The sequence below is a fragment of the Eleutherodactylus coqui genome, chromosome 4, assembly GCF_035609145.1.
Source record: "Eleutherodactylus coqui strain aEleCoq1 chromosome 4, aEleCoq1.hap1, whole genome shotgun sequence".
Lineage (NCBI taxonomy): Eukaryota > Metazoa > Chordata > Amphibia > Anura > Eleutherodactylidae > Eleutherodactylus > Eleutherodactylus coqui.
In genome coordinates, this window is record NC_089840.1 from 235,882,223 (window position 1) to 235,901,191 (window position 18,969).

The 18,969-nt window shown below is 44.5% G+C and overlaps 1 long non-coding RNA gene across 1 annotated transcript; it reads right to left on the reverse strand.

Moving 5' to 3' along the window:
- Positions 1–16,651: 16,651 nt before the first annotated feature.
- On the reverse strand, positions 16,652–17,666 carry LOC136624902 (uncharacterized). Its single transcript, XR_010792484.1, has 3 exons — positions 17,623–17,666; positions 17,426–17,470; positions 16,652–16,696 (listed from the first exon to the last, which is right to left on the reverse strand). It is a non-coding gene; the product is annotated as an uncharacterized lncRNA (long non-coding RNA).
- Positions 17,667–18,969: the final 1,303 nt, after the last annotated feature.

Sequence of the window (18,969 nt, forward strand, 5' to 3'; positions counted from 1 at the left end):
GCGCATGCCAAAAGAGCGCATGTGAATGAACCCATTAAGATCAATGCTCTTCTATTTTCTGCGTGTTGTGCTCGCAAATATGTTCATGTGAATCCGGCCTAATCCTGGCATGTAATATATTATTGCCAGCTGTTTCCTTGCGATGCGGAGCTGTTTTAACACATATCACAACATTATCACCTATTAGTTTACTAGCCAGAAACTAAATCTGACAGATTGTAATCATGCGTGGAAGGGAAATAATCCGGATTATTGTTGATCTATCCTATACATTCAGATATAACATTAGTGTCCTCCTTCCATTCAGCCAGTATGTCATCAGTGAGGCCCCCGTACCGATGAACATACTGGCTGTATGGATTGTGTATTGAGAAGATATATTTTTCTTCGCACCACGAAATGTAGAGGGCGGCAAGGGACGGAGAAAACTTCATAGCCACAGGCGTATTCTGAATCAAGCATAGTTGTGTTGTACGAGACACTTCACAAGTCCGGATACATTCTGAGAAATCATCATGGTAAACACTAATTCTGTAGATGAGAACCTAAGGCCACCGAAGCAGCAGGGAAAACAGGAGACATCACTTTGGCCTTCATGTTTCTTTTTGCGCGCATATAAAATGCAGCGAATACAAGTACAGCGTCCGAGGAGCGGGCCACAGCCTAGGAGACAGCGGTGTAGAGTTTGGGCCTTGTAATGGTGGCCCTACCGTCTCCCACCCAGAGGGTAACCGCTGACAGGTCCAAGGGCCGAGGGCAGGTTAATAAAAGGGGAAACCTAATACTGGATTACCTTAGTCTCGTTCGTCACGGGTGACACCACCATTTCTTCTGCAGCGGGGAATTCCTAGTTGTCAGAGTAAATCCTCCCTTGCGCAGCTTCCATGGGGGAATTCCAAGTTGGCAGAGTACATTCACACACACGGGTACTTTTAAGACACAGCCTCTGGAAACGGACAGGCGACTGGTCATTTTACTTCAATTTCCAATAGCCAAACAGTTTCGTGAAAAAAGGTGTGACAGAGAGACCTCACGGGATCACAGGAGAAACCACAGCCAAAGTTATCTGTAGGTCCTGGCCCGGCACCACGCTTGCTTTCCTCTCAATCTCTACACACTCACGAGTAGGAACAGGCTGAAGAACTTCTGGGGTTGGCAGTCCCCGACAATCACTAGTCCATTCTCTAAGCTTCCTCCATTCTGTATCACACAGGTTGAAGGTACCTGTGTGGACTTCCTGCAGAGCTCCCCACACTCCTCTGTCTGACAGGACCCATACAGAACTCTCTTCTCCCTCAGAACTCTCTCTGCACACAGCTTGCAAACATCATCACATGACGGACAAAAAGATACAAAACCCAGACAGTCATCTCACATACTAGAATCTTAACCCTTTCAGTGCTGCAGCTATGCAATACACATTATTCTTGCTACACAAAAGACACTGACAATACATAGACAATCGAATGTACAGAGCTATGGTGGGGCCCCGTTGTACTGGACCACTACACAACTGTAGCACATACATAAAAAAATGACCCATAGGCACTAAAAGCGCACTGAATACACTCATATACATGCAGTGAAATCAGAGCGATATTCACGCGCCGAAACTGCTGCTAGGCTGCATTCACACAAGCGCGAATCTCACACAGGTTTTGTGCATTGTAAGAAGCATTAAACTTGCGAGAATATGAACTCCAATCATTTGAATGGAGTCACACACATGAGTGACGTTGTGAGGCAAAAATTTGCTGCATGTCCTAGCAGTTTTCTAGAATGTCCAAGATAGGTTGCCTCCAGTTTAAACGTACACCCTGATGGGACCCAAGGATGAAGCCGGTAGCGAGATGTGAGCAAGTCCTTTGTTCGTCCAGGATTGGAGGGTTGGTTCAATCCCCGATAAGAAAAACAAGGGCTTCTGTTTCTCTGCCTACTTGTGAAGTGGAAGTGTCTCATGATATCCCTTTTTGTGATTTTCCAAAATCCTTTAAAACCTCCGGATTCTATATGCACTTAACTTTTGGAAAGTGAACACACAGTAATGAAAGGATGTACTTTTATGACCGGTGATGCCCCCTGTATCTCATTGGCTGCACATCTGCCTTACCTGTAGGTCCTGGCAGGCCACTAACATTAAGCTACAGTTGCAAATGCTTTTCATCAAAGGTGGCCTCGACCTCTGTAACTTCAGGGACCCTGCTGCAAGGTGCGCATTGGGCCACCTGAAAGGGCCTTTCCCGCCGGCGGCTCAAAAGGCAGCACCCCGCTCTGTGTTGAAGAGCAAAGCTGGGTCGGCATGACTGAGGCGACAGTGCCATGAATCCTCTTTGCTGGTGGCCCCACAGAAGGCGCTCCAAGCACCCCCACATGTATTGATGATTAAGTTCACCAGCAGGGAGGAGACATTGCCAGTGGTGCTGTAAGTCACAGACTGCATGCACAGGCAGCAGGAGCCAAGCAGGGAGCCGGCATCGGTGCGCTGCACTCCCTGACATGCGTCCCCACCAGACTGCATGAGGAGAGCAGGGAGCCTACAGGGATAGCGAACACAGAGTTACAGGCTGCAGCTGCATAAACCAGGAGGATAGCTGGGAGACCACAGTGCCGGGGACGGGGGACAGGCAGTAAGCTGCAGAGGGCTGCTCAGTGCCATTGCTTACAGCTCACAGACTTAACATTTAGCACCTTCCAGGACCTTCACCTATTGACCCTATCGGGAGCTAGGGGTGTGACAGGGGCGTTCCTCCTGACAAACCTCTAGCTTCCGGTGGCGTCAAAATACCATAATAACGCGCTGACATGCTGATTTCATTGGGTAGGTTTTATTTTTGATGATTGACTGGCAGTTAGGCCAATCAAAGGGGGTTTGGCATCTAGTAAAACACCAGATTGGTTATTTGAAACAGTGCCTTTTATTGTGATGTCAGTCGATTATATATATACACCTCCCGCTGCTATTATCCAACCTGGGGAATAGTAATTAAACCATGCAACCAACAAAACGACTGTCATCACAGCAAGTAATCCGTATCCTTGAGCATAATGAGGGGCAAAGAAGGAAAGACCTCCATATTTTTTCCTAGCTAAGAAGTTGGTCAGATACACCTAATGCAGTATTAGGGCAGTCAACCTACCGGCCCATATCTTAGCAAATTTATATAGAGGGATGACCCCATTTTCTTCACGCTGCCAAGCAACCCTAGTAGGTTTTTTTGGGTGCTTCCAGTTAAGCAATATAACTTTTTTAGCAGTAAAGAACAGCAATTTATATAGAGTACGTGTTACTGTGTCAACCGAAATGTCCCCCACAAAGACAAAGAGATAGATTTTAGGATGCAGGGTGTGCGGGCCCCTAAGTGTGTCTCCATAAACTCAGGGACATCTCTCCAATAGGTCTGCAGAACATGGCATTCCCAAAACATGTGCATGATAGTGCCCGCACTCATCAATCATTTCGGGCAGTCTGCATTGGGAATTAAGCCCATGGTACACAAACGGGTGGGAGTATAGTAGATTTTGTGCAGGAACTTGACTTGGATTAACCTGTTTCTTGCACTGATCAAGGGCAGCCCTGAGCTGGCCAAAAGCCTGTCTCGGTTGTCTGAGTCCAGGTCTGATAAGCCCCACTTTTCAGGAGCCCCCATCTCTCAGTGAAACAAGACACTTTGTCAGTTGTCTATGAAAACAGCACAGTATCTTCAGAGTATTGGACATCTGTGCCAGCTCCTCTAGTCGGGTCAGCACAAGGGGTATGTTTAGACCTCCAAATTGGGCTCCGAGGGCATGATGGAGTTGGCGATATCTAAAGAGGGAGTTATTAGGAAGGCCCGATCATTTCTGCAGTTGTGAGAAGGTACTAAGAACACCATTCTGAACCACATCCCAAAGGGTAGTTATCACATGACGTCTCCAGAAGATAATGTCTGGCATTCCTTGCAAGTTTGGGAGGTTTTGATTTCTCCAAAGGGAAGTATGAGAGGACCATTTTGCTGCCTGGTCCTGTACCAAGTGGAGGGTTATACTCCATACTTTAAGGGTCACCCACATAGGCATAGGCAGGGTATTTATGCATGAAGTCGGGCCCCTTGGCAATAATCTTAAACTTTGTTCAGGACTTACTATTCTGTGTTCAAGCCAGGGGTGTAACTATAGAGGATGCAGGGGATGGGGTTGCACCAAGGCCCAGGAGCCTTAGGGGGCCCATAAGTCCTCTCTTCTCCATATAAGGAACCCAGTACTATGAGTAGAGCATATTAGTTGGGGGCCCTATTATAAGTTTTGCACCGGGGCCCAGCAGCTTCTAGTTACGCCTCTGGTTCAAGCCCCACCACTGGGTAATAGCTAGTAGAGTACAGTCACCACTACGCGCATACAAACTGACTAGCCATGTAGTAGTAGTTAAAATGGGGGAGGGACAGCCCCCCTCTCCCTCAATGGGCAGACAAAGAGTTTCTAGTTTAATTCTCAGCCTGGATCGTAAAGTTGATATTTTAATACAGTGGTTCCTTCTTGTGAAGATAATGCATATATTATTGAATAGAGGATATATATCTTCAGAATATTAGTTATAGAGGAACCCAGGATTATCATGTTATTGCTCACCAGCTAATGGCAGAGTTCGTAGACTGCCTGCCGCTAGTCAGACTGCATTAACAGGCAAGGGTGTGCAGCCTCATGGCGGATCAGTGCATTAAGTCAGCAAAAGTCCAGAAAGCAGAGTCAGGCTTCAAACCACAAGTTACAGACAAACCCATGTTTCACTTGGCTAGTGTCTGCTGCACTTCTTGGTTCTTCCCATGGGGAGGCTAACCCCAGTGGATTTCTTCTCTCTTCTTGGATAGGAGATCATGCATAGAAAACTTGTTCAATGAATTTATACACCTTGCAGCTGAAAGAAACCATCAGAAAGTCACAAGGTATAGAGTTGACCGCCTTCCAGCGGGGTACGGTGGTGGGATATCACCTAAGCAACCAACCAGAATGGGACATTGCTGAACTTTTGGACCTTCCAAAGTCTACTGTTGGCAATGTTATTCAGAAATGGGAAACATCTGGTATCTGCTGCCATGTTCAGGGAGACCTTGTAAACTGAGAGAGCATGGACAACGAAGCCTTGTACCAGCTGTGAAGGCATCATGCACATCATCTGGTGTAATAGTATCTCGTAGAGCACCAACCTTGGGAAATATGTGCTCACCGAGGCTCATGGTAACATCCTCAAAATGGGGTCATGTTATAATGACAAGGCTTCTTGAAATGCGGTCATTTTACCCATAAAATGTGTCTATGTGCATCACACTGAAATAGACTGAACTCCCAACAACTGCTTTAAATACATAACTTCCTAAATTGTAACTGAATCATGTAATTTCCATCATCCAACGTGTCATGTGCAGCGTCCGAGGAGCAGGCCCTCAGCAGGGTAGAGAAAGGCCTTGCCACGGGTGGCTCTACCATCTCCTTCCCTAAGGCCGCCTGCAAACGGGCGGGTCGGATCCGGCGACGAGGATTCTCGCCGCGGCACCCGACCTGAGCGCCTACAGGGACCAGCACGTACTCACCCGCGCCCGCGGCTCCGGCTGTTTGATGTGCCGGCTTGTCGGGCAGCCGGCGCATGCGCAGACCGGAGCCAGCGGCGGGTAAGTGACATTTCTGTGCGGGGCTCCGCGAGCCCCGCACAGAAATGGAGCATGCCATGATTTGTTTGCCGCGCGATATTTCGCGCGGCCAAATTGCGGCCGTCTGCATAGGATTGCATATTGTATTATTCTGTTTAATGCATATGTTACAGGCAATGTGTGAAATGACCAGACCGTTTATAGGTTAAATTTGGTGCATGTCCATTGCCCCATTTTCTAAATTCCGTGGAATGTGACAAATGACAATAAATGTGTACATTGCACAGTTGTGTGCTGGTTGCGCTCTTAAAATGGCTCGTTGTCCGCCACGTTGCCACTCCGTAGCCAGAAGTATAAGTTCTATATTGTAGAGCAAAGTTATTTTTTTCCCTTTATTTTTGAAGCTGTGATTTCCGCTTTGATGTACAAAAAGCTGCTATTTTCTTAAGCTCTGAAAAAGTAGTTTTGTTAACCTTTCCTACTAGAATTACTGTAAGGTTCTATGTTGATGCATATACCGTCTTGGATTGTTTTAGTACTTCTTATGGAGCAGCTCTATACAAGGCAGCTTACATATATATTCACCAAATAGTGCCCAGTAGCAGTTGGGCGTTTGCTCCCCTATGACATAAGCTGTCTAGGTACTTGCAAGAACACCCTGACCAATGGAGAATGCATCTGCAAGTAGGTCAAAATTTGGATAATTCCTTCATAGGAGTCGGAGCTTCAATTTTCTGATAGTTAAAGGGATTGTCCGGTTGTCAGGTGTTTTATATCAAATTATAGCTTCAAATATGGTAAAATGACAAAAGAATTGGTACTTATCCTCCCTCTGCGCGGCAATCCAGCACTACAGTCCCCCCCCCCCCCCCCGGTCTCCATTTTGAAAGGATACCCCCTGACAGCTGCAGGCAATCACAGGCCACCATTGGTCAGGTGCTATTCTTCTGCTATCATGGCTCTCAGCCATGTGACCTCTGATTGGCTGCAGCAATCAGTTGGTGTCCAGTCTAGGAGGACTGTGAGGCTATAATGCTGGATAGCGGTCGAGAGGACAGGTAAGTATTCCTTGCTATTATCATTTTAACACATTTGAGGTTGTAAAAATAAATAAAATAATCTGCTACCCAGACATAGATTAGAGCTAAAAGATACCATAGTAGGCACTACTAGGGGGACTTAAGAGCTAACTGCATATTGTATTATTCTGTTTAATGCATATGTTACAGGCAATGTGTGAAATGAGTCATTGCATAGAGTGCCAAAAATGGGACATCAGATTATGAAATGATGAATATTTCACACATTTCCTAGGCATCCCATGCAATGCCGAGATATGCACTGGTAAATAAAGGAAGGAGGTAGAGCTACTGTGCCGAAAGAAGAACTGGCAACGTATCAAATACTTCCACCAGCAGTGGACTGCCGCCCTTCCCTGGGCACGCCTATTTTTCCCTACACTAAACATACGATCCCAGCTTTCTAACCATCCGTCTTCATCATCTTCCTCCAATGTCCCACAATCCAAATCCCATCATCTTCTTCCAATGTCTCACAATCCAATCCCCATCATCTTTCTCAAATGTCCCACAATCCAACCCCCATCTTCTTTCTCCAGTGTTCCACAATCCAACCCCCATCATCTTCTACTAATGTCCCACAAACCAACCCCCATCATCTTCCTACAATGTCCCACAATCCAACCCCCATCCTCTTTCTCCAATGTCCCACAATCCAACCACTCTCATCTTCTTCCAATGTCCCACAATCCAACCCCCATCTTCTTCCTCCAGTGTCCCACAATCCAACCCTCATGATCTTCCTCCAGTGTCCCACAATCGAACCCCCATGATATTTCTCTAATATTCCACAATCCAACCTCTCTCATCTTCTTCCAATGTCCCACAATCCAACCCCCATCATCTTCGTCCAATGTCCCACAATCCAACCCTCATCATCTTTTTCCAATGTCCCACAATCCTACCCCCATCATCTTCTACTAATGTCCCACAATCCAACCCCCATCCTCTTTCTCCAATGTCCCACAATCCAACCACTCTCATCTTCTTCCAATGTCCAACAATCCAACCCCCATCTTCTTCCTCCAGTGTCCCGCAATCCAACCCTCATGATCTTCCTCCAGTGTCCCACAATCGAACCCCCATCATATTTCTCTAATGTCCCGCAATCCAACCCCCATCATGTTCGTCCAATGTCCCACATTCCAACCCACATCATTTTCTTTCAGTGTCACACAATCCAACCCCCATCATCTTCTACTAATGTCCCACAATCCAACCCCCATCATCTTCTACTAATGTCCCACAATCCAACCCCCATCATCTTTCTACAATGTCCCACAATCCAACCCCCATCCTCTTTCTCCAATGTCCCACAATCCAACCCCTCTCATCTTCTTCTGATGTCGCACAATCCAACCCCTCTTATCTTCTTTCAGTGTCCCACAATCCAACCCCCATCATCTTTCTCCAGTGTCCCACATTCCAACCCTCATCATCTTCCTCCAGTGTCCCACAATCCAACCCTCATCATCTTCCTCCAGTGCCCCACAATCCAACCCCCAACCTCTTTCTCTAATGTCCCATAATCCAACCCCTCTCATCTTCTTCCAGTGTTCCACAATCCAACCCCCATCCTCTTTCTCTAATGTCCCACAATACAACCCCCATCATCTTCTACTAATGTCCCACAATCCAACCCCCATCATCTTTCTACAATGTCCCACAATCCAACCCCCATCCTCTTTCTCCAATGTCCCACAATCCAACCCCTCTCATCTTCTTCTGATGTCGCACAATCCAACCCCTCTTATCTTCTTTCAGTGTCCCACAATCCAACCCCCATCATCTTTCTCCAGTGTCCCACATTCCAACCCTCATCATCTTCCTCCAGTGTCCCACAATCCAACCCTCATCATCTTCCTCCAGTGCCCCACAATCCAACCCCCAACCTCTTTCTCTAATGTCCCATAATCCAACCCCTCTCATCTTCTTCCAGTGTTCCACAATCCAACCCCCATCCTCTTTCTCTAATGTCCCACAATACAACCCCTTTCTTCTTCTTCCAGTGTCCCACAATCCAACCCCCATCATCTTATTCCAGTGTCCCACTATCCAACCCCTTCATCTTCCTTCAGTATCCCACAGTGAAACCCTCATCATCTTCCTTCAGTGTCCCACAATGCAACCGTTCTCCTCCTCCAAGATGTACTCCTACAGTCCTGCAGTCATTCACCTTCCTGCTGTCGCTCCTCCACTGCACTCATACTGACAAACAGTGCAGACTCTAGAGACCACAGTGCCTGCAGGCTGTCTGCATGCGAGGCTGAACAGGTCTGGATGCCATTGCATGGTTTCGGGACGCAGGTCCTACACGGCTCCACTCACTTAGTACCCCATGCACTGCCACCCATCGGTCAGTCTTATGTGTCCTCTGATTGTGCCTCGTTGGCTTGGTAGGATAGGAGTCAGGACACATCCAGCTCCTCGACTTTCCCGACTGCTGCCACTTCGAACATATGACTTAGAGAGAAAGAGCTGAGTGCTAACTCACCGTTAAGGGGTCCTGAAGGACTCGGAAACACAGGCACTGCGCACCGCTAGGTCAATACTATTTTGTTTTATTTTTTCTTTATCAGTAAGAAAGTCCTATACTTTAGTTTTATTTTTCTCGTTGCGCTTTTCATATACGTCTTTTTTTTTCCCCCATAAAGGCTTTCATGACTCTTTTCATGCTTAAATAGTACTTGTCATTCTGTTTAATGCCTAGGTATTCTATACCATGCCTAGGGAAAATATGTAGCATATTTAACTCAAACACACATTTCATACTTTGCCTAAAAGCCTTGCACGTTCTGTAGATTGCCTATGCATTCTATACAATTCTGCTTTTCACACTCTGCCTGTATTCAATGAGCTCCCCCTACTGGTGGCTGCAGAAAGCCAGAATGTAATCTCTTTTTTAAACTCTAGACATTTGGAGACCTGTGTCAGAAAGTTAGAGCTCCAACCCTTGGATTTTATAATAAATTGATTACTACAGTATTTATGACCTAAAAATGACATGGTGTGGTTGCTCACATTAAACCCTAACTGCACACACATAGTATTTAAAGGGGTTGTCCAATTGTCAACTATTCATGGCCTATCCATAGAATAGGCCACCAATAGTAAGTCAGTGGGGTGTGACACCCAGGACCCCTACCAATCGGTTTGTTGACAGGGCAATGCGCTTATGCACTAAGCTCATTTCTGCAGGAAGCAGGCCTGGTACTACATGCAAAATTCTCATTTACTTCAATGAGAGCTGTGCCTGCAATACCATGTCTGACCACTACAGTGGAAATGGAGCTGTCTGCTTTCTGCAGATATAGGCTCAGTGTATAAAGCACAGTGGCATGTTAAACAGCTGTTTAGAGGGGCTCATTGATGGCAGGTCCTCACTAATCTACAATTGATGGCCTTGCCCGAGGAAAGCTCATCAATAGTTGTCAACTGAGCAACCGCTGTAAAACCTTTACAGAATCTCTGTCTCTTCTGGCAGAAAGCTCTTCTGCAGGGTGTATCTTCTGCGGGTAGTACATGTTGCCGAGCAAGCACATGATTCCTGTACGGGTGGCCACTATCTGCGCACATGATGCTACATGTATAGATGGGGTCCTAGGATATTCTTTCTGTCCTAGCTTAGGATAAAACCCTAATACTGCAAGATATGGCGGCTTGGGGGAGTTTAATCATGTAAGTGTATGCCTGGCCATGGGTGACTATCCCGGTATGTGATGTTCTACTTACCTTCATCTATTGACGGACGTCCGTTACCAGAAGTTGTGACCACAGCGGCCAATGATGTCATATGATTGTGGAAAGCAGTGTTTTGGTCGTACGGAAATAGCAAGAAACCTCTCATGATAACCCATCTCGGCCGGTGGTCTTGGTATCCGGATACTTTGTCACAACCCGCTGTCCTTGTATTAATGTTGCTATAACCTTTTTATTTTGAATCCTCCATTTTCTAAGGTTTTGTGTGTTTAATGATGACCGGCCGATGCCGCGCCGTTACGTCTGGTTTCCTTCCAGGACGTTTTACGACACGTTTATCTGGTTTGTTGCATTATTTTGTTTACTGAAAGTGACCAATATATCGTAGTATTATTTCAGCGTTCTCATTTAGGGCAATGCTCTGCAGCCTCTGGACCTTCAGCAAGTGGGAAACTACAAATCCCAGCATGCCTTGCACAACAGCTGGAGATTCACAGGTGGCAGAGCAGGTATTCAGAGCTGTGACTGTATGGTAAGTCTGGGGCATATTCCCAAATTATTACCCTTATATTACTTTTAATCGGAGATGATTTATATTATGTATTAGAAACCTGTAACTATTCAGCAGTTATGGTACTGTATCTATCGCTCTTCCTGGCTGCCTAGAATCGGATAGGCATGCTGGGACTTGTATTCCAACAGCTAGAGAGCTGTAGGTTGTCTGTAAGTTCTGTTGGTAAAATTCGCTGGTGCCTCCACCCCATTACCTTACACTATATGAAGTAAATGGGTGTTACAGAAATGGAGAAATGGTGTAAGGCTTCCATGCTTGGCCGTTTCCTTAAAGGAACATTCCACGGGATAGAGGATAACTAGCTGATCGATGGAGGTCCTACTGCTGGAAACTCCACCGATCCTGAGAATGGGGGTCTGGTTGGTCCCCAAATGATAGGAGCGGAGATCACACAGGCGTACTGCCATTACCTTAACTTTAATGAAAGCATTGGAGATTACCAAACGCTTGAACTTGGCAATTTCCGGCGCTCTCATTAAAATGAATGGAGCAACAGTGCAGCTGCGCGATATATACTTTGTTCATTTGGAATCTGATCAGACCTGTCCTTCTCAGATCCCAGCGGCGGTCAGACCTCCACCGATCAGCTAGTTATTTCCCCCGTGGATAACTTGTTGAACCCAGATCCCCCTTTCAGTTGTGGAATTGGCTGCAGGTTTCTCATCTCAGCTATAAGGATACATTAACTAATTAATAAGCACAGAACTATGGACCTAAAGCAGCTTGATGAAAGTGGAGATTCACTTTAATGGGGGATTACCCACAACATTTCTTTATGGCATTTCAACGAGATCCTAAGAGCAAGAGTATTTACTGCAATGGAGCATGACCCCCACATGCATGGGAATGGGTACCGAGCATTGATCGCACTTCCTCCACGGTGTAAGAGAAGCATTCGCACGTGCCCCCTTGTTCTGCTCTATTCTGTTACACTTAGCTTTGAGACATAGTTTTGCTGAATGATGTCTTTTCCACAGCACTGTCTGTTGGATTCCGATCAGTGATCTAGAAAGCACATGTTTGTGAACCCCGCACAATGAAACAGCCTTTCTATGGATACTTAACATTTTGGGATGAAAACACGAACTCCAGACGGCCATCCATTGTGACATGCTGGAGCTCACGTTCTCTGCACCGTAATCGCAGGCATGCTTCTGGTTTAGAACACAGCTTATTTCTAATCGTGATTGGTTTTTTTTCCCCTTTTCTGATATTTCGATCTGGAATTGGTTTATTTTCTTTACTGGTTTGTAAATCGCACTATACTGTATAATCAATAAATTTTAAGAAATTGACATTTTCATGGTTTTGCTTTCAGTCTGGTGTTGTGGTGTTCTGTCCTGGACAAATAAAGGCAGTAAATGAGTGAAACAGAATCATTGCCAAAAACAGTAAAAATAATCCAAAAATATATTGTACACCCCCACCTTACTGGGACCGTAGGGACTCTTTAGGGGAATGGGTGGATTAGAGCTCAAGAACAATGATCAAACTTAGGATTACTCAGTTTGGGTTAAAAAAAGGCAGTTTAGGGGCAATCTAATGACAATCAAGGAGAAGGAAGTCCACATAAAAGGTCAACAGCAAGGAAATCAAAGTAGTTAATATGTTCGTATTCCTTGGGCTCCTCATTGATCATAGTGTCACCACGACAGGTGAGATAAAGCGTCTATTAGCACTGGGGCGTACGGCCATGGTGAGCATGGACCCAATATGGAAGTGCAAGGATGTCTCAGTCACCATCCAAGGAAGGTTAATCATGGCCATCGTCTTCCCGTTTGCAATATATGGCTGTGCGACACGGACCTTGAGGATACCAGACAGCAGAAAAATTGACACTTTTAGGCCTTAGTCAGACGGGCGTTTTTTCACGCGATTTGCGGATCGCATGACGGATGCGCATCCGCAAATCGCGTGACCGGTGCGCGCAAGTCGCCCGCAAATCGCCCGAAAATCTGCTCCTAGCCGCGTTTCATTAGAAACGGGCCGGAGCTGTCCAGCGCATTGCATTCAATGGAGACGGCAATAGAGCCGGCTCCATTTAAAGCAATGCGCTGCGGGCGAGCCCGGGATGAATTGTTGGGAAGGGCTTAAATATATAAGAAGGATGGAGAGGACTACAGAATGTCCAATAGTCGGAAACGACTGAACGGACAGAATTGGAATTTGGAATAACCAATGTACAAATATCTGAATGGATAGTACAGAGATCGCTCTAATGATCTTTTTACAGGACTGTAACAATGGAGGCATCCTCTACATCTAAAGGAAAGCTTTTACCATCATCATAGATGGGGATTCTTTACTGTAAGAGCAGTGAGACTAAGGGACAAATTATGTGTATTAGATTTTCGGAGATGAGACCTTGATCCATATAATTGCATATAATTTTTACTGTTGGCTGTTTTTTGGCGTTGCTTTATTAAGACAGAATTTGTAAACAGATTTTCTAATTTACCTGCATTATTTAAAGGGGTTGTACCAGAATTTCAAGTTATTCCCTATCCACAGGAATAACTTGCTGATCGGTGGGGTCTCACCACTGAGACACTTGCCAATCTTGAGAATGGGACTCCCGTGCCCTGCTCTTCTATCACTGCGGGAGTCGCTTCTCCCTCTACAGTAGGTTTACTCTGAATGGATGCGCGGTCAGTGCCCAATTCATTTCAATGGGCCAACGAGAATATTGAATCTGTTCTTGCTCGGGTATCTTAGCAGTCCGATTTGAAAGTGAATGGAGCACTAAGAGGGGGAGGGAGCTCCTTCCCTGACCTCCTCAGCATGTATTTTCAGAGGGCCAATAGATTGCCACGGCAACTGCATCCAGGACTGCCATAGACTGTAATCGTTAAAGTCTCTAGATAATACACTGCAGCACAGAACTACAGTGTATTATCTGAGCGATGATGAGATTACATGTTCAAGTTCCCTACATCAATGTAAAAAAAATTGAAATATTTAAAAAAAAGTCAAAATTAATAAAAGATTGATAGCACTGCATCTGTAACAAGCCGTACAATAAATTGAACACCCTTTTTAGTCCATATAGCAAACACTATAAAAAAAAAGCCTAAAAAAACTCCCAAAAAATAATAAATTATGTAAAATATTATATGTTACCCGTAATGGTACAAATAAGACTTACAGCTGGCCATGCACCGACCAAGCCCTCATACTGCTAGATCAATGGAAAAATAAAAAAAGTTATGGTTTTTCAAAAGTGAAGATGAGATTCCCAAAAAATTAGATCCAAAGTCGGCTGCATCCTTAGGCTGGATTCAGACGAACGTATATCGGCTGGGTTTTGACGCCCAGCCGATATACGTCGTCTCTCTCTGCTGGGGGGGAGGAGGCTGGAAGAGCCAGAAGCAGTGCTCTGAGCTCCCGCCCCCTCTCTGCCTATATTCATTCTTCGTTTCATCAGTCATAAGCCTGCTAATAAATATCACCATATCCATAGGGTTCCATAAAACAATATTCATATATACCCAAAGTGTAGCAAGAAATTAATCACTGAAATGACCAGTTGTTTTATATATCGGATTCACTATTAACCCCTTAATGACGCGGCCCCCTTTTTTTCCCATTTTTGTTTTTTCCTCCCCCCGTTAAAAAAAAAATCATAACTCCTTTGTTTATCCATCAACATCGCTGTATGAGGGCTTGTTTTGTGAGGGACGGGTTGTATTTTTCAATGGTGCTATTTAAAGGGACTAAAACATGCGATGCTTTGATCGCTTCTGCAGTTTGACATAATGCTATAGCATTACATCATACTGCAATTTGACAGGCAGTCTATTAAGCCACCCCACTGGGATGGCTTTATAGGCAGTCTCCTAAGGCAGCCCTGGGGCCTTTCGGAAGGCCCCCGGCTGCCATGACACCTGCATGGCTCCCCCGATCTCACCACAGGGGTGCTGCACGGCTGATTGCAGCTATTGCCCGCGGGTGTCAGCTGTAATAAACAGCTGACACCCGCACTGTATGAAGAGAGGTCGCCCCGCAACCTCTATTATTCATACCTCGACACTCCAGGATGTTAATGTACGTCTTGTAGTGGGAAGGGGTTAGGAGTATTGAAGCAATAGATTGTAAGTGCAGCAGCCCATAATCCACACTTATGTTCAATAATACAAGGGAATATATAGATTAAATAAACCAAAAACGAGGGATAACAGAACAATATAACAATAAACTTTATGAATGAAAAAACAGAAAAAAATTCAAGGGAAAACAATGGAAACGAGAACACTTGGAGGAGAGCACGACACAGCAAAGGAAGCGCTGCATCATCAACCAGGAAAATCTGAAAAAAATACAAAAACCAACATTAATATTTAAAAAACGCTATCACAAAGACAATTATAACAATACTAGAAGAATCTGCCCCCAGAAATGGTAGACTAGATGAAGGACATAAAATGGTACTCAGTATTGAGGCCTCCTGGGGACAATCTATTCAGGTTATGAATCCACATTAGTTCTCTTTTTATCAATAGCCATTCCCTGTCCCCACCTCTTGGTGTGACAGGAACATGATCAATCACTTGAAGTCTAAACTGACTGATATTATGGGTTTTTTTCAAGAAAATGGTTTGATATTGGGAGTTCCTTATTGCCCGTTCTTATGGTGCTTTTATGGTTTGTCATTCTTGTCCGGACCTCCATCATGGTCTCCCCAACATATGCCAACCCGCGGCGGCATGTAATGAGGTAGACCACGAAGGAGGACCGGCAAGTGTATTTACCCTCAATCTTATAATGTTTACCCGAATGCGGATGACAAAAGGAATCCCCCCTGACCAATTTGCTGCAACAGGCACAACTATAGCAAGGGAAATTTCCATTCTTAAGGGCAGCCAAAACTCTAAGTGTCAGTCTGAGAAAAATTTGAAGACACGTGGGTCACTAATCTGTCCCTCAGGTTGTATCTCCTCCTATAGGACATAAGGGGCCTGTTTTGAAATTCCAAGATCTGACTGCAAATGGTGGAGAGTATGGACCAATGCTTGTTGAGGATATTGGAAATATGTCCGCTCGAGGTGCCATATGTGCTGGTAAATGGAATTCTGGATGGAAAAATGGTCTTTCTTTCTCTTGGGGACCACAAGTTCACTCCTTTCCTTCCTTCTCACCTCCTCAATAGTTTTCTTGATTAAATCAGGGGGATATCCCCTACCAATAAATCTATTCCCCATTTCAACTAATCTTAGAGAGTTATCAGCAATCATATGAACCCGTAGGAGCTGGCTCCAAGGGAGCGAATTGACCATGCTCCTTGCGTGATTGCTGTTGTAATGCAATGTACTATTACGATCTGTGGGTTTACTGAAGAGGTCTGTTACCAGTTTTTTTAACTCTCATATAGAGAACCCATTCTTGAATATCCTATTAGGATGCCCCAGCATTAATAGTGTGTGGGTAGTATGCCTCATCTATGAGGTGAAGCAGAAGCAGCTTGTGCTGAAGGATGTAGAAGTCGATTGTACAGCATTAGATAGGATATTCATTGCTGTCAGTCAGGACTGTGTAATACTTATTTTTGCCTGTGGCAGCGCTGCAGAGACATTGACCACTTGTTGCTGTGATCCCTCAATGCCAACCATCTAGTGTGGAGCAAATACAAGTCCTGGACGGTATGATGTCCCAGTCTGGGGAGTCTCATACTCACTTGTTATTCCAGGGTCTTGGTGGTGCAGCAGCACAAGATGGATCTAAATAGCCTAAATTTAGAAAAAAAGAAGTGTGAGACCAACGAGAACAGACAAATGTTGTGGCGACAGCAGAGAATAGGGTTTATACTAAAGAAAAGAGCAATAGTGGGGAGCTTCATCAGAGATGACAGTGAAGGCTGGAGACATAAAGGAGCTCAATGGGGCCTATTCATAAAGCCTTGGATGACAAGATTTTGTTATCCAAAAGTAGCAATTTTGGTACATGTGCCAAAACTGAAACTTTTGAGGCATTTAATTGTGCCTTGGCACTTTTTCAAAATTGGGAAAGCCTCGGCTTTAAGGGGATGGCCGTGTCCAGCTCATCCCATTTGCTATAATCTTTGGCAGAAACTGGCATAGATTATAGCCCAAACCTACTCAAGCTCATAGCTGGCATATGTTTGCATCTGGAAGCTCGCAACTCTTAACACATTTGTCGCTCATAGATGAGCACAGTGTTTGCTTAGACCGGCGTGTGAAGCATCAATCTAAGTAAATAGACACCGATGGTTGTGATGCATGTAGGAGGGATAGGAGAGACACAACCTCTGTCTTCCTTGCATTCCACCATGTACAGTTCTATGGTAGTATTAATCTAATACCTAGTAATCATGTGAAGGTTATAACATGCGCTTTGTACATAGGGAAATGTAGCAGAGAAACAAAATGTGTCCTCCCTGCTTCAAGGAATCTCAATGAAAGAAATGCAAAGTAAGCATTATTGAAATTAGAATTTACCGAGATGGAAGACGGCTGCTGGTACGGCGGCTCTCGCTGCTCCTGCTGTGGAGAGGAATATCAATGGAAATACTGTAAATATCCAGTTATATAATAGTTTTAGGCAGTGGTGTAAATTGTGCCATATAATATCTGTAAGTTAAAGGGGTTGTTTGGTTACCGGACAACATGTCCTCTTTAGCACCCATTTTACTTACATGTTTCTCCGTAGGCATTTCGGAATCCACCATTTTTGGGTTCTGAAAACAAGACATAATCAGATACAATGGATGAGAGGAGAACAGATGACATTATCAGTCCATAAGATTCAACATATAGATATTGTTCTGTGTAATGTTCTTCAGCTACTACCATAAATGATACAACACTACCAGTGTGGAGTAGAACTGTTTTGGGTAGAACTTTGCAAAAAAAATCAGTTTGGGTTTGTTGCAGACCAAACTTTTAGCAAGGTTTGACTCAAAAAAAGGTTTCACTGATTCGGTTTGTTCAACAATATCCTGCATTATAAATCCAGCTCTGCACCTTATAGAATCTTCCTGGAGTGATTCCTCGCTTGTCCAAGCCTCCTTTACACTGTGTTGTATAGGCCTATAATGGAGAACGCAGGTCCAGTTATAATCATTGATAATTGCTCAATTGGAAACTTACAAAAAAAATCTCATCTATAGAATCTGTTCCTACCAGACTGAAGGACCATAAAATGCAGATCCAATAGTGAAACCGTCTGGACAACCCTAATCTACAATGTTATAAAATGCATATAGTCACCACATAATATGTAATAATAAGCTTTCTACCAACCTGCAGATGGTCTCTTCTACCAGATCTAAGGTCTCTATCTCTTCTTCATCCTCCACATCTTCCTCCCTTTAGAATAAAAAAGGTAAAACATAGGAACAGAATTCTGAAAGCCAATAAGAAAACAAGAACAAAAACCTAAACTACAACTATCTAGTGATTCCACACTTGGCCAGGCCTCCTTTACATGATGTTTCATAGGCCTATAATGGAGAACGCGGCTCCAGTTATCATCATTGATAATTGGTCAAGTGTGAACATACAGAAAAAAAATCTCATCTGTACAATCTGTTATTACTAAGGTCAAGCATCATAAAATGTAGATCCAGTAATGAAACAGTCTTGTCACCTCAAATCTACAATGTTCTAAAATGTATATACGGTAGTCATCATATAATAGGAGACCACAAGCCTTCCACAAACCTGCTGATGGTCCCTCCTTCCTCCTCCTCCTCCTCCTCCTCCTCTTCCTCTTCCTCTTCCTCATCTTCCTCCCTTTTGAAGAAATAAGATAAAATATAGGCACATTATCTAGAAAGCCAATAAGTAACCAAGACCAAAAAGCCAAAACTACAACTATATAATAGACAACTTATATAACAATTTCCTCATACACTGCTGGAACTGATCTCCCTCTCGTTATGAGCGGGGGGTCCTAATCTATGACCATGGCAGTGGTAGAGAAGTCACATTCACCAGCTATGCCCAACCTTCTTATAATGTAACCCTACTTTTTCTATAGA